Source organism: Rattus norvegicus, chromosome 16 (genome assembly GCF_021556685.1).
Source record: "Rattus norvegicus strain SHRSP/BbbUtx chromosome 16, alternate assembly SHRSP_T2T, whole genome shotgun sequence".
Taxonomy (NCBI): domain Eukaryota; kingdom Metazoa; phylum Chordata; class Mammalia; order Rodentia; family Muridae; genus Rattus; species Rattus norvegicus.
The window spans coordinates 85,100,151-85,116,613 of NC_141549.1; the positions used below are offsets into that span (position 1 = coordinate 85,100,151).

A 16,463-nucleotide genomic window follows, 5' to 3' on the forward strand; every position below is an offset into this window, starting at 1 on the left:
CCCTATTGGAGAATTCACACTGCAGGGTGACATCATCAGGCTTCATGATCACCAGGGACCAAGGATCCTGTAGTGAGTGGCAGTAGGCAGCCAACTATTCTTGGCTTTCAGGATCTAGAGTAGATGTTGGTTATGACCAAGGGCAGATGTTGACTATGACCCAGGGCAGGGGTTGACTATGACCCAGGGCAGATGTTGACTATGACCCAGGGCAGGGTTGGCTATGACCCAGGGCAGATGTTGACTGTGACCCAGGGCAGGTGTTAGCTATCACCCAGGGCAGATGTTGGCTATGAAAGAGACTTGCTAATGGACGCTCAATCAATCCTGACCTGGGTGTTGGAAACCTGTCCCTCCTGCTGCTGACACTCCCCATGTGCGTCCTTTCAGAAGCAGGGAAGGCTGTGGAAGCTGTGGCCATGTCATAACCCTGTGACCTACGTCAGCCAGCTAGACCCTGCCTCCCAGAGTCACACCACTAGCCAAGGAGAACACAGGCCTGAGATGGGAGCTTATCACGATGGTCTGGATTCAAGCTGTAAAATACCATTCCTCCTGAAGCTGCAGAGACCGCTCAGTGAGTAAGGGACCTGCTACCAACCCTGATGAGTTCCAAACTCAGGAAACACGTTCTGGAAGGAGAGAGCAGATTTCTATGAGTTGTCCTTTGACCTGCATACACACACACACACACACACACACACACACACACACACACACACACACACACACACAGAGAGAGAGAGAGAGAGAGAGAGAGAGAGACAGAGAGAGAGAGACAGAGAGAGAGAGAGAGAGACAGAGAGAGAGAGAGAGAGGGAGGGAGGGAGGGAGGGAGAGAGAGAGAGAGAGAGAGAGAGAGAGAGAGAGAGAGAGAGGGAGGGAGAGAGATAAAACTGTCATTTTTAATTTTAAAAGAATCCCCTCAGTTCTTCTCACAGCTTATTGAATTGATTTCAGCCATCGTATGTAGTCTGAAGAGGTCTGGTCTGTTGAGATGTCTGTGGTGGGGATGGAAGTGAGAGCTGTTGGTAAAGCCAGTCTGACCTCTGGGCTCTCTGGTACCCTGTGACTCCCTATCCATCACCGGTGTGCAGCCCGGTGAGTGTTCAGATGCCACCAGCACGTCGAATCCCAGCTTTGCAGATGCTGACAGGCCGTTTCCTTCTCCCCTCTGACTTCACAGTTGCTTCTCTGTGGAGCTGTCAGGACTCTATGGAAAGCGCTCACTGTATGTTGTTGACATGGACGCAGATGTGGGGACTTTGTCTGCAGAGGTATATAATTTTGGTTTATGCTGTAATTTTGCAACATAGACATCAGCATGCAGAGATGGCATCTCAAATCACACATCAGTGCAAAGGGGGAAAGGCTTCTGATGTCTGGTTAAGAGATCATGCTATCCCACTATGTGCTATCCCACTATGAAGTGTGGTGCAGCAAACATGAACATTATGAGGCTGTTGGGGGACAACCTTCCTTTTTTTAATGTAAGTACACTGTCATTGTCTTACGACAAAACAGAAGAGGGGGCAGACTCCATTACAGATGGTTGTGAGCCAGCATGTGCTTGCTGAGAATTGAACTCAGGACTTCTGAAGGAGCAGTCAGTGCTCTTAACCACTGAGCCATCTCTTCAGCCCAGGGGACAAACCTCTTAACTTAAGGGCCTTGAGCTGAACTGAGTATCTAGACACCAGAGGCACAGTGGAGGGTTCTAGAGCCAGCAGCTTTCATCCATGAGAGGACGAAAAGGTCATACAAGATCATCTTTACATGGTAAAGAGGAATGGCACTGCATCCGTGTGCATGTATGTGTGTGTGTACGTGTAGGAAGGTGCACCTGCCACATACATATGTTCTCAATGTATTGTGTGCATCTGCCTGTGTATGTTCTCAGTGGGTGCTGTATATGGGCAACTACTTGAATGCACATGTGTGTGTGTGTGTGTGTGTGTGTGTGTGTGTGTGTGTGTGTGTTTTCAGTGTTTTCATATTAGCATGTGTCCACCAGCATGCCTGCTATAGGTAGAATATCTTGCATATTGTATGGATGCATTACTTGTCAATTAAAAGCCTACGGCCCATGGTATAGGCAAGAAATAGAAGGAGGGACATTCTGAGCCTTATTTCTGGGAGCTTGGAGCTGGGAGAAAGAACCAGGGCCTAACTTTATAGCCTGCCACGCAAGAGACTAAGCTTGGTAGCTTGGCGTAGAGACTGGAAGTCAGACCTGGAAGTCAGGAATAGATTCGGCACTGATACTAAGTAGGTGTTCAGGAAATGCTGGTTTAATGGGTGAATGACTAAACAGAATGGCCACTGGGACTGAGCCCTTCTCGGCCATAGATTTCTAGCTGTAAGTAACTCTTCTCGAGGCTTGGCCTGTGTGACAGCCACCCTGCTTCTCAGTGAGATGTCCCCACAGAACAGTGATGGATCAGGTCATATCTGGTACAAATCTGGTGTTCAGATAACAGCCTCACACCCAGCCCAGCAGCCTCCACAGTGGGAAGGAAAGCTTCTCGTCCCACAGACTAAAGCCACAAAAAGTGTTATTTCTGAAGTGAGCATTTGACACCCATGACAACGGCCAGAGGAGCAGTCCAATTAGCCTTAGTGAGTGAGGGGGCATACTGATGAGGGTAGGGGGCAGGGATGGGGGAAGCGTGGGCATTAGCCACTGCCTGACACTGACAGAGCAGTTCTGCAGGCCTTAGCTCGGCTGGCCTGGGAGGAGAGATTACAGGTTAGGGATGCTCAGCCAATCAAGGCCTCTGATTGGCTGAAGCGTTTTAAGTGCTTTCTAATTGTTCGAGGAGCACTGCATCTTTGTGCAAGCTGCTGTTCAGTATTTTAAACCATGCCACAGAATTTAAAGGAATAGCTTTCTTCTGTCTTCCTCTTCCTCCTCTTCCTCCTCCTCCTTAACCATTGAATTACGTAAATTGCTAGGACTGTTTCCCTAAGTTACTGACTGTTTTAAAATTCTGTTTCTGGGGGGAAGGGGGAGCAAGTAAAAATGCCTCCCTCCAGCCTTAGGACAACTCAACAATTCAAATTCACAGGCTCAGGTTTCTGGCGGACAGACACACGGCAAGAGGCTTAGAGTGGTGCCTCAATACCTAATGGTTTCCTAGGTGGAGAAGGCACATTGGCGGCTTACACTAGAGAGCCCTGGTGTTTGCACGGGCTCTTGACAGATTGATAAGTGTGGGGTGTGGGTGGCTACTCTGACCTTGCTTTTAAGAAGGGAGACTGGGAAGCAGGTCATTAGGAAACCTGAAACAACTCTTGCCAGGGTGCAGCGTGACTCTTAGAAAGAACGGTCTGACGGGGTTTCCTGCCTCTGAGGGGCGTGGGCCTCCACGAGTGTTGATGGTTGTTGGATGTGGAGCTTGTTTGAATATTAGTGTCTATAATTTACTTCATATTCCTCCTCCAGGGAATGATTTTCCTGCCAGGGTTAATGACTCCATGATGGTTGGAGACAGCATGACTGGGGATTGAGGGTGTGGCTATGTCTGAACAAAGTGGTGGCCTCTGGGACCTGCAGGACAGCCCTTGAGGCTGTGTGTGTATGTATGTGTGTGTGTGTGTGTGTGTGTGTGTGTGTGTGTGTGTGTGTGTGTGTAAGGTGACTCTGAAAACACAAGTTCAAAATTATACAATTTCTCAGCCATGCAAAATACAAGAGTACAGAATGAACTACGTGAGAGACTTCCCAGTCCTGGAAAAGCAGAGGCAGCAGCTTGTCAGAAAGATAAGAAGGCAGATTCCGGAGTTCAAGGTCGGCCTGGTCCAGAGCAAGGTTAGGCCCCCGCAAGGAAAAAAATGGTAATCTCAGGGTGGGGTCCCCGTCCCACCCAGTTAGTTTATCAGCAGGGCTCTACAAGTAGATGGATCTCTGAATTCTTTTGAAATGTTAAAAAGAAGGAAAGAAATGTGTGCCTGTGGTCTCTTAGGAATCCAGGGGCCAGGGTCACAGGATGCAGATCCACACGATAATCAGTAGGGAATCTGGAGTAAATGCCTGGATTGATATGTAAATAAAAGACTGGGCTTACAGATCTGCCAGAAGGAGCTATCCAGAAAATTAAAAAAAAAAAAAAAATCAAGCAAAACCTAGAGAGAGGGCTGTCCGGAGATCTCCCGAGAAAGCAGAACACAGACAGCAATCTGAAAAGCTGTCTTCAGCAGAACATAGGCTGACAGTTTGGACCACGATTTGACTTCACTTTGTTTGTTTTCACTGCTCCTAGACACCCCTTCTTTCAGAACCCCCTCTCCAAGCCGAGGGTGGTCTTTGGCCCACTCTCCCTTAGAGGAGGTAGTGAGAACCGACCTTCAGCCCCGAGTCGATGACCATTCAGGCACTTCTAAGAAGGCTCCTCAGCCTAAAGGTCCCCTTGCTGTGATGTGTCTTACACACACACACACACACACACACACACACACACACACACACACATATACACACACATACATACACATACACATACACACACATACACACATATACACACACATACACATACACACACATACACACACACATACACACACACCCGTGCATGAGAGTGTACAAACCCACCATTCAGAAGCCAGAGAGACCAGGAGAGGGCATCTGATCCCCCAGGAGCTGTAATTGCAGGTGATTGTGAGCTACCCAACGCGCTGTCACTGACATGGGTGCTGGGAACCAAACGTGGGTTCTCTATGAAAGCAACAAAGGCCCTTAGCTCTGGAGCCATTTTGCCAGCACTGTCGGGGATCTCGAGTCAGCTGCTGTACCCCATCTTTCTTTGACAGAAACCCTCAAATCCCTTGCTTATTTAGTAACTCCCGTGGGCCCTGAAATTAGCATGTAGAAAACGACATCAAACAGCACCACGATATAAATTAAGGGACACCAGACATTATTAGGCAAACTGCTGGCTCAACTTCTGTTGAGACCCCTTCCTTATTTTCAACAGAGTCATTTCAAAGTTCCGGGGAGACCCTCACGTTCTTCCACTAACTTTGAGCCTCCCTCTTCTCCGTTAAGCCACGCCCACAGCTCTCTCTGAGATAGAACCTCTCATTGGATCCCAGGCTGAGTCAAACTCATGGCAAACCTCCCCCCTTAGCCTCCTGAGTGCTGCTGGCATTAAAGGCGTGTCTGTTCTGTGATGCCCGGGACTTCGTCATGAGTGATCTCGTGCCCCCTGTGTGTGGCATGTTTGAGACTAAGGTCAGGGCCGGATGAGCACGTCCACGCTAACCTCACTCCCCTGGATGCCACACGCCAACCCACCCTGGGCTCGGCTGCCTGAGCAAGTGGTTTCTATGCAGAGCTCTGGTGCTCGGTGTGATCCGGCCAGCAGCTGTGGTGCCCTCAGTAACCTCCAGGGGCACTGTAAAGCATTTTGTAGATGCCGTAAGCATGGAATCCCTCTGGCTCTCAGTGAGGCAGGTGGCCCCATCAGAGGCTGAAGGCAATTTCCAGAGAGGAAGGCAATCTACTTCCAGCCTGGAGCGTGGCTTCTGGATAGAGTGGCAGCCTGTGGGCATCAGACTCACGGGCCTAACTATGGGTTGATTCTCTTGTAGAACCCGAGGTTGCTCCTGGAGAGCCCTGTACACCGTAGTTTAACTTCTTTTTTTCCTGTGTTCTTTCCTTTTTTTCCAATGTGGCTTTTTCAGAATGACGTGGTTTGTTTAGCATTGAGAGGTTGAGAGGATGTGTATGGGACACGGTTGGGGCCGGGGATGGGGGTGGGGGTGGGGCCTAAGAGAACGCATGGTGAATGTGTGATCCTGGGCCAGCCTGGGTATTTATTCTCTCACTCAGAAGTTCTGATGAGATGTGTGACCTGCGTTCAAGGGGGTGGCTCAGCCATCAAAGTCGCGCGTCACTTTGAAGGTGTGCCAAGTGGGCACATAGAGTTTTGACAATGTACACGTAGTCTATAAGGACTGCAGTGGTGTTCTGACCTGAAATCTAAAGTTAAATTATGGCAAGGAGCTTGCTTGTAAAAGAACTCAGAAGATATTTTCTTTCTCAATTTGAGGTTAACTGTCATGAAATGAATTGCAAAATGTGATATATATATAAAAAATATATACATAAATATATATATGTATATTGACTTGGTTTGCAGCCCACCCACTGGGTGGCTCACAAGTGCCTATAAGTCTAGTTCCAGGGAACCTAATGTCCTCTGACCCCTTTGGGCACCTGCACACACGTGACATACACTTACACAGACACAAATAAAAATAAATAAAAAAAATAAATAAATGAAAAGGTTAATATTTTTAAAGAGTTGAACAAGATCAAAGAGATTTTAAAACCAGGGGTAAAAAAGACAGAAGGAAAGAAAAAGAAAATATTTTCCTTGTCGATGTTAAGTATGACAACTTCTGATTTGATCAGCTGCATGCCTGCCTTACCGTACGGAACAGGAGGAAGCAGCAGTTGCTCAGGGCCCTGCTACCCACAGCGTGTTCTTCAGAGCTGTCAAGTGCAGTGCTGAGGCACTGCAGATGAGTCAGCCTTTGATACCGGTGCTTCAGAGAATTAAGAGATGCCAACCCCCATCTGAAGGGCAGAAGCAAGGTGTTGTTGTCCAGAGGAGAGACATGGAAAGCACCAGAGGCAAGGAACGGGAAGGACAAAGCCTACCTGAGGCCCCAGGAATGGCAGCAGCTGGGGATGATCGGGGACTGTCTGCAAGGACATGCCTGCAACCACAGATCTCTTCTTACAGTCAGCACAGCTAAGCTGTCACCTACGGAAATGAGGAGGAAGAACAGTGCAAGAAGGTCATAGAGTCGCCAGAGTGTTCCACCTGACCAAGGTTCCCGCTCAGTCTCCTCTCAGGTCTGCTGGGAACATGGAGCAAACCTTGCCTTCCTTTCTGTCTTGTAGCATTAGTGTCTGGAGAATTTGAGGTAAAAAGACACACGCACCTGGGGAAGAAAGAAAAACAGCCAAGTCCCCAAGGGCTTGCACGTATCACTTGGGGACTATAGCTGGGAGCTTTGAAGATCTTCCCTTGGCCATGGTCCTCTTCCTAGCCCTCTTCAGGAGCTGTGGGCCACTGTGGTCATGGACCATGCTGGTGTGGACAGACACTGCTGGATCCACCAGAGCCTGAGATATAAGGAGAAAGCTGGAGCGGGAGAAGAGAAGGAAGAGGAGGAAGAAAGGGCAAGGAAAAAGAGGAGGGAGAGGAGGAAGAGGAGGGGGAAGAAGAGGAGGAAGAGGATGAGAAGGAGGAAGAGGAGGAGGAAAAAGGGGAGGAAGAGAAGGAGGAGGAGGAAGAGAAGGGAGAGGAGGAAGAAGAGGAGAAAGAGGAGGAGGAAGAGGAGGAAGAGAAGGAAGAGGAGGAAAAGGAGGAAAAGGAGGGAGAGGAGGAGGAAGAGGAGGCAGAGGAGGAAGAGGAGGAAGAGAAGGGAGAGGAGGAAGAGGAGGAAGAGGAGGGGGAAGAAGAGGATGAGAAGGAGGAAGAGGAGGCAGAGAAGGAAGAGAAAGGAGAGGAGGAAGAGGAGGAGGAAGAGGAGGAAGAGGATGAGAAGGAGGAAGAGGAGGCAGAGAAGGAAAAGGAGGAAGAGAAAGGAGAGGAGGAAGAGAAAGAGGAGGAAGAGGAGGAGGAGGAGGGGGAGGAGGAGGAAGAGGAGGAGGCAGAGAAGGAAGAGGAGGAAAAGAAGGAAGAAAAGGATGAGAGGGAAGAAGAGGAGGCCCAGCGGGAGAGCGGGGGTGTGGGAAGGGACCACAGGGATTATCAACTGCCCATGAGGGACTCCCATCTCTCCTGGAGGCCCACTGCTTCCTTACCACTTCTTAGATGTCAGCTTCATAGTGGGTCCTCAGGCAGATGACTATGCCGTACTTGCTTGTCCTCAATGAAGACCGGTGACCCAGAAATTGGCTAAAAACAGGGGTGGAATGGGATGAGGGTAGAAGGAGTCTCGACTCAGAGCTTGGTCGGTGAGTCTGCACTGATGCTAGGCATTAACTAGTCGACTTTGCTCTGAGGCAGCCATAGTGAGGCTTGCTGGCAACCCAGTCTTGATGAGTTGATGAGCTCTCTTGCTGGCATAACTCGCGGTGACCTGAGGGGGAGCTGTGACCCTCACAGGAAGCACTGACTTCCACAGATTTCTGTACCCTTCTGAATTGACACCAACCCCTTTCTCCTTCCTCCCCCCTACCCTCCACTAGTCACTTTTGTCTTGTTCACTTGGCAGTGGTGTCAGACTCTTCCAGAAGCACAATCTGGTTACTAGGAGAGGTCACTCTGCCTGAAGCTGCGCTGGGCATGCAGAGCCAGGGAACCTTGATCAGCTGCTGCCCCGGGTGCTGTAAGACAAGTGGGATGAGCTCAGAGCAGTACCCCGGCCACAGTCCTTGTGTTGGCCTTGCAAGCAGGCCTCAGCATTTCTCTGCTCTGTGTGTGACTTTAGCCACAGAGTGTCACTTGTCAGCAGAACAGGAAATTGCTTTGTTATTATGCTAAAGCTGCCACCTTGTTTGGATAAGAAGAATGGTTAATGAAAAAAACGGTTGCTTTGTAGCATGCAGGAGACAAAGTGCTAAGAAATGCTCAGCCAACAGCCTACATAATTTGTGCGGTTATTAGGGACAATTTGTGACTTTTTAAAAGTCTATCGGGTCCAAATGTCAAAGGAAGAAAACATTAGCTAAAGCATCCAGGATTAACGAGGGTTGAGAAGAGAACCATCCGAAGAGGATTTCCGTTTTAATCATCCTGTCTCTTAGGCTGTATCTCCTTGCACCCCGGGGGTGCCTGCTGGTAGGCTCTCTTGCACAAAAGTCTTTCTGTTCAAATCAATGCGCCCAAAGGAAATCCTTTTCCAAAAGAAGGTGCCCTGGTCCTTAATTGTTCTTCGTTCTGCTAGAATTCGGCATTTCAGCAGAATAGTGCTTGAACATGTTTGGGGTGTCAAGCAGAAAGGTTTAGACAAGGGCGTAGAGGAATTAAACTTTTTCCTTTAGAAACAGACGTGAAGCAGAAGAGAGCTGAAGACCAAGGGCTTCGAAGTCAGGGGATCAGCTGGAAGATGGACTCTGTCCTTCACTTGTCATTGGTTCCCTGAAGAATAAAGGTAGTTATTATAATATACGATATAATGGTGGTTATAAGATCCCAGCCCAACCTCTCAGGGGCGACTTCAGTGTCCCAGCAGCCTATGCACAAGTCTACTTGCTACAATGGTCCAAATTATAAGTATTTGCGGAGCTAAAAGAAAAGCATGACCTTTGATTTCAATTCCAAATGACCATCGCCATTTCTTTAGGATGCCATGGATGGATCTGTCAGGGAGTTGGAATCTCTGGGTTCAAGGGGTAAGAGCACGGAGGCCGTGCTCTTAAGCTGTCCAAGGCTGAGATCTCACACAAATGTTGGCTCCCTGCTTCTGCACAGAGCTCAACCACCTGTAGGTGGAAAACCATGTCTCATTGTTCATGTACCACTGACTGATGGTGGGTTTTTTTTTTTTTTGGCCATTATTTGTTGAACAATACAGACCACTACTCACACAGTGCCTATGATACGTTAGTGATTACAAATAGTATAGGGCTGAATTAAAGCACATGGAAGTGTGTGCTTGGGTTGTGTGCAAACATTGGACACCTGTGGGGACTGGAATGTCCCCTTGGGTTACCCAGGGCTGGCTGGCTATACTTGGCTTTTATCAAAACCAATGCTCAGAGGGCAGCTTTGTGAAAAACATGATGTCACCAGAGGAATGGAGGTCTACCACACGGAGCTTTGGTGTACTGCAGCAGACTGCTCGTTCCTGGGACAAATATGGCTGCACGTCCCTTAAAAGTGGAAACAAACGTGGTGACCTGGGAGTGCACAGCGGCTCAAAGCTCAGGAAACTTCTTACTGATCTCACGCACCATTTTTGCTCTGACTGTGAGTTTGCTCTTAAATATCTTTGCTTCTCATTTTTTTTCTAGTAATTTGTTTTGTTTCACAAAGTAGAGCTGTCAACGGATTTGGTGTAAGAATACACTTGGTACTCTCTGAGTGGTAGCCAGAGGAACTCTGCCAGAACCAACAAGTGAATCAAAACTACATCAACAAACATAGGTCGGACACAAACACAGACGCTTTTCCAAATATGAGATTATAAGTGTGTGTAGCATTATGATTTAATCAACATAACTAAGTTTCTCCCCAGCCAGGGGTTGGGGGGCAGTGAACTTGTTTTGGCAAGATCTGGAGCATTTGTTTAATGTCTGGAAACATGGTGAAAAGGTTTTTGCATCGTATAGGAACATCGGTTTTATTGGATAAAATAATTGAGCATTGTACAGACCTGTCCCCTCCCTGTCGTCCCTCCCCCTACAGTTAGTACATCTCTTTCCCTCCCTCCACACTTTCGTTCTTTCCTCTTTTCCTCTCCTGTCTCTACATCCTTTCTTTTCAATTCTATAAATCTTGGGAGCAGATACTTAGCCCTGGTCTCCAGACTTTGAAATTCCTGTATTTCTACGTCATAACCTAAGGCTACCTTATCCCTAAAAGGCTAGGTCACCAGAGTAATTTTTACATCTCCATTGTATGTTTGGAACACGGGAGTTCATAGTCTTAAAATTAGCTTCAAAGACTGTTTAAGAAGAGAGAGAGAGAGAGAGAGAGAGAGAGAGAGAGAGAGAGAGAGAGAGACCAAACAAAACCCAGAGTGGTGAAACAATTGTTTCTTGTAGCAGTCACTAATTGGAGAGTATTGATGCTAGAGAAACTTGGAAATTAGAAACTTTTGCAGAATTTAGACTTGGCTTTGCCAGAAGGAATTATGCAGAGTGTAATTAATTTATCCCTGGCTTGCTGTGATGGCCCTTAATCTCTTCTGGTGCTGACCAGCGATGCGCAATGAGGCAGAGACGGAGAAAATTCTGAACCAGTAGCGCAGGGAGTGGATTCCTTTTATAAGGGGAAAAAAGTGTCTGGATTGTTACAAAGCTGTTTTCTGAAAGTGAAGTGTGTCGGAGAGCGGAGGGTGATGGAGGGGAGGAACCGAGCCCCTCTTGGATGCTCTGTGGAGGCAGGGGCTCCTCTCTGAAGAGGGCGCGTGGTTACTTCGCAGTTCCCAAATGTCTCTGTGGTTTCAGGGGCCGCAGGGGGGTGGAGCAGAGGGGGGATTCTGTGTCCTTTACTCTCTTCCCGAGACTCATGCTGCGGGGTAGGTTTTATGGTGCCTGGGAATGCCTGAGAATTGTAGGTTTTAAAAGTCCAGCCAGGCAGGAAAAACCTTCAAAATAAAGTGGAGACCCCCCCAGCCCCCACCTCCACTCATCCACTCCAGCTCCTGAACTCAGTGACAGCCTTTGAGTTCCAACAACCCAAGCAATGTTCTCCATATTTGGTGAGAAGTTTCTAGGTTCTTCAGGACCTTGGGCTCTTTTGCAACCAAGTTCTGTAAATTACAGTTAGAAAGGGTTTTGTTCCGATTCTATGAGCTTCAGAATCTTAACACCAGTAATAAGAGGAAATCAGAGAAGGCAGCCACATTCTGAAGTTGGCATTACGGGATTTTTGCATACTATGGAAAGTGGCTTGTTACTGCTTCCATTCTGTTGGAAATTTGTTTGTGTTTCATATTTAACATTTTTTTTAATGCCTGGACTGGGTGATGGCTCTTGTCTGTAATCTTAGGACTTGGGAGGTAAAGGTTTTGGGTTCAAGGTCCTCCTTGGTCACATGGCTAGCAGGAGGCCAGTCTGGGCTACAGAGAGCTCTTGTCTCAAACCAAACAACGACAGCAACAAACAAGAAATTAGCAAAACTTGGTTTACCACAGTTGCTCTGTTTTAGAAATTTTATACGGTTCAGTTCTGTGATAGAGTTCAAGTCTGGTTTTATCTTTTTAAGCTATGATACTTATGAGGTCAGAGGTAATTAAATAAAATTACCACATGCGATTTTTCACATTAAACACAAAACACTATTCTTTAGTTCAATGCAGAAATCTTGTCAATAAATAATATTAGTCACATTGAAATAAAATAATGAAAATACCAACCAAAACTTGGCACAATGGTGTAGACTTGTAATCTCAGCCCTTGGGAGGCTGAGGAAAGAGGATTGTCAGAAGTTCAGGACCAGCCTGGACTGCATAGTAAGCCCTGTTTCAAACAAAGCAAACCAAACCAAACCAAAACACAACAAAACACTCCAAACAAAAACCAATGGACCAAACAGACAAACAAAATAAACAACAAGTATGAAGTGGGCAGCTGCTCAGTCAATAGGGCACCACCACACAAGCGATTGAACCTGAGTCTGGATCCCTGGCACACCTGGAAAAGCACCAGACATTGTATCACAAGCTGTGATCTCAGGCTGCCGAGTCAGAAACAGGACCATTTCTGGGGCCCACTGGTCAGCCAGCCTGGCTGAATTGGAGAAATCTATATTCAATGAGAGGCCTTGTTTAAAATAGTAAGGTGGAAAAACTGAGGAAGAAACCCAACATTGCTTCTACATGCAAGCAGACATAACATGTGCACATGTTCACATAAATACATATAGCCAAAGTGTGTGTGCGCGCACACACACACACACACACGCGCGCGCGCGCGCGCGCGCGCGCGCGCGCGCGTACTTAAAACAGCAAAACCAAGAGAAATAGCAAGCAGTTTTGAAATCAGAAAGAAACAATAACTTATTGGGTAAGGTCGGTCATGAATTGCTGAGACCATCCAGAGCCATCCCAGCCCTGAGACAGGCCTCTCCATGACTTGTACCTGCACCTGCACCTGCACCTGCACCTGCACCTGCACCTGCACCTGCACCTGCACCTGCACCTGCACCTGCACCTGCACCTGCACCTGCACCTGCACCTGCACCTGCACCTGCACCTGCACCTGCACCTGCACCTGCACATGCTGAGTTACAGAGATTCTGGCTGGCAGGCAGCTTTGACTCAGACCTTCTCATAGCCTTAACTCTCCTCAAGAAGCTTTCTGATCAGAGTCCTGTCAGTTCTGCTAGCAGACCTTATTTGGCTATTGTACACTCTCAACAGTTCAATATCTGGTCAGGAAGATCTAAGAGAATGGAAGGGTCAGCATTCACCTCTCTCTTCATCAGACACAATGAAGGGCAATCATTTAATTTTTTTTTTAGAACTCTGACGTCTTAAGAATTGTTTGTTACCACAGCAAAACATGCTCTTATTCTGTCTAGTCTAGAAATTGGTACCAGAAGTGGGGTGCTACAGGTCAGAAAGGGTCAGGAAATATTTGTCATCATCTCAGCAGTCACTCAGTGGGATAGAAAGGAAAAGATTATCTGAGCTGAAGAAGTATGGATCTTTACTATACTAGATAAAGCTCCAGAAATAGATCTCAGTGAGTAATTTAGAGTTATCATTGTTGTGATAAAAGATCATGACTAAAGCAAAAGGTTTTATTTGGATTATATTTCTGCATCATTGTTCATCATCAAAAGAAGTCAGGGTAGGAACTCAAACAGGACAGGAACCTGAAGGCAGGAGCTGATGCAGAGGACAGGGAGGGATGCTGCTTACTGGCTTGCTCCCTTTGGCTTTCTCAACCTGTTTTCTTATGGAACCCAAGACCACCAACCCAGAGATGGAAACACTCACAATGGCTTGGCCCTCCCACATCAATCACTACATAAGAAAATGCCCCACAGGCTTGCCTACAACCCAGTCTTAAGGGATGAGGTTCCCATCTCAGAGTTGACCATAGATTGGGTCAAGCCCAGCTGGAGGATTAGGTTTTGACTACCATGTGGCTTTGGAAGAATAAGTCCCAAGCAATGTATTTGTACTGGGGTAGCCATAACCAAAACTACCATAACTGTCACTTGAAATAACAATATTTTGCCTTCAACAGTTTTGCAGGCTAGCAGATCAATGCGTCTGTGTGGGCAGCAAAGCTGCTGCCTGTGAAGGGCCTGGAGGACTCCCTTCCTCCAAGTAGGGAATCATCCCCGTAACTCTCAGCAACCATTGCTGTTGCTTGGTTTGTAGCCCATCACCCCTGTGTGTATCTCACTGTCACATGATGTTTCCCTGTTTCTGTCTGTCTCTTTTTATATGTCCTATTCCACCTTGATGTCTCTTATCCCAAGTTTACAGGGACTGCCGTGACGGGGTTAAGATCACTCACCCAGGATAAGCTCATTCTAACAAGAGTCCATCTCAAGACATTGTTCCTCAAATAGACCACATGCACAGACACGGAGAATTACAGTGTCCACATTTCCCTTTGAGAGGCCTGATTCTGCCTCGGCAGAGGGCATTGTCTGTGTTTGGCAAAGCAGTATGAGGGAGAGCCCAACTCAGAAAAGAACTGGCTCATTTGCAAGCACAGATCAAGGAGCGACCAATCCAGCCACTTGTCACATTAGAGAAGACAGTTGCTTCTCCACTGCAGCTTGCAAAAAGTAAACCAGAAAATGCTTTGCACCACAGCGACAGTTTGGACCTCAGCCTTCCAGCCCTGTCGCTCAAGGGTGTGGTCCTGGTACATGCTGTTGACACCTCTTACTAGATCAATGTGGAGGGACTAGGTTGCCTCAGGCAGTGGCCCCTTAGAGTGACAGACTGACCCCTTAGACAGATGAGGGATTGCTTTTCCAGCAGATGCACCACTGTGGGGAGGAGAGGCCAGAGTGTAAAGGAAGCAGCAGTCCCACTAGGAAGGCCAGAGGGTGACTGACTGGGTAGCACTTGGTAGGTTTGGCTCTGAAGGTCAGATGCGTGGACAAGTGGCTCAGAGACTGCCCACCTTGGCTTTGAGAAAGGGGGAGGAATGCTGGCACCCATCTTCCTTCACCTCTTGCTTTCTCTTTGTATTTAATTGGTGACCCTGACTGTGGGATGGTGTTGTTCACATTCATCAGGTCTTATCTCAGTTATTCTTGCCTGGAAACAAAGGTGTACCTCATTCATATCCCCAAAGTTCCTTGATCTTGTTGGGCTGACAACCACAGTAATCATCATGAAGATCCCTCCACATGACGTAGTAAAGGTGACCTTTGACCTTTCCGTCACTGACTGTTCCTATACAGTGGCTATGACAGCAAGGCTACCCTGATCTGATCAGGACAACCTCCAAGACCCAAGCTGAGGTTATCACAGAGAAAGGAGCCTCCCTTGAGAAAATGCTTCCATGAGACCCCAGCTGTAAGGCATTTTCTCAATTACTGATCAACGGGGAGAGCCCAGCCCATTGTGGGTGGTACTGCTCCTGGGCTGGTGGTCTTGGGTTCTATAAGAGAGCAAGCTGAGCAAGCCAGGGGAAGCAAGCCAGTAAGTAACATCCCTCCATAGCCTCTGCATCAGCTCCTGCTTCCTGACCTGCTTGAGTTCCAGTCCTGACTTCCTTTGGTGATGAACAGCAGTGTGGAAAGTGTAAGCTGAACAAACCCTTTCCTCCCCGGTTTGCTTCTTGGTCACGATGTTTTGTGCTGGAATACAAACCCTGACTAAGACAGAGTGTCTCCACTGCTTCTGATGAAACATCATGGGTGATGTTGCTGTCACAAGAGTCCAGTCTGAGACAGAAAGCAAGGCTGGTGCCTTGAGTGACTCTGGGCCAAGTGAGGAGCTTGGGGCTGTCTGTACTCAGGTGAGGTCGGGTGAAATCTTAGGACAGAGCCTGTGACTGGGCAGTGGAAAAAGAAGGCAGAACTGAGTTTTAGAGAGGGCACAGAGGGAGACAGACAGGAGGAGATGGAGAGCAGATGGAACTAGATCCACGTGGCCTAAAGAGCCACAGGTAGCTATGGATATCATAGAAGGACGATAGAGTAATGTAGGGTGCATTTACCCTATCTAGGTGTGTAGCTTGTATTTATATCAACAGAGTTTTGAGTTCTTTGTGTGGGCATTTTGGGGGTTGAAGATTTACTGTTATAAATCTGGCTGATAAATTACAAGCCTCTGGAGTTTTCGTTTTAAGGGGTTAGGGATTTAGAGCCAGTGGTTGCCAGTCTCACCCGGCTAGCCGCAGGGGACAGATGGCTTGGGAGGGCGGAGGGTGGAGCTTTTCAATGACAGGCTAATCTGTGAAGACCATGGGTCGTGGCTCCCAATGGGGAAGAGGAGACCGCAATGCCTGCACATAGTGGGCGTTAGCATAGATTTTTTTTAAATAATTATGCACAACAGGGGGCCAGTCAGGGAGAAGGCATAGAAGATGCCATTGGCTGGGGCTGTGCATAGTACATGACTGGAGGGCGTTCACCAAAGAATAATACAAACATTTATATTAGAAATTCCAGAAACTTCTTACTGAGGCGCAAGTCAGGGTCTTTCCAGGGTCTCTTCCCCTGTAGAGCTTGGGTGTGGCCACTGGAGGGCGTGGCCACTGGAGGGCGTGGTCATGGGAGGGCGTGGCCAGAGTGTGTTAGGAATAGGATCAGCACAGTCTGGCTTCATCTGGTCCTATCCTGAGTGGCAGTACA

At 47.8% G+C, this 16,463-nt stretch overlaps 1 long non-coding RNA gene across 7 annotated transcripts in view; it reads left to right on the plus strand.

Annotated features, from left to right (window-relative positions):
* Positions 1-265: 265 nt before the first annotated feature.
* LOC103694002 (uncharacterized) overlaps positions 266-16,463 on the plus strand; it is a 74,502-nt gene continuing 58,304 nt past the window's right edge. For 4 of the 7 annotated variants that reach the window (XR_015640475.1, XR_015640472.1, XR_015640473.1 and 1 more), the window contains exons 1-2: positions 266-577; positions 1,187-1,277. This is a non-coding gene — a long non-coding RNA (uncharacterized LOC103694002). Of the gene's footprint in view, positions 578-1,186; positions 1,278-3,679; positions 3,838-6,418; positions 6,900-9,004; positions 9,132-16,463 lie in introns of those variants that run through there. The other 3 variants (XR_015640471.1, XR_015640477.1, XR_015640474.1) reach the window with 3 other exon arrangements.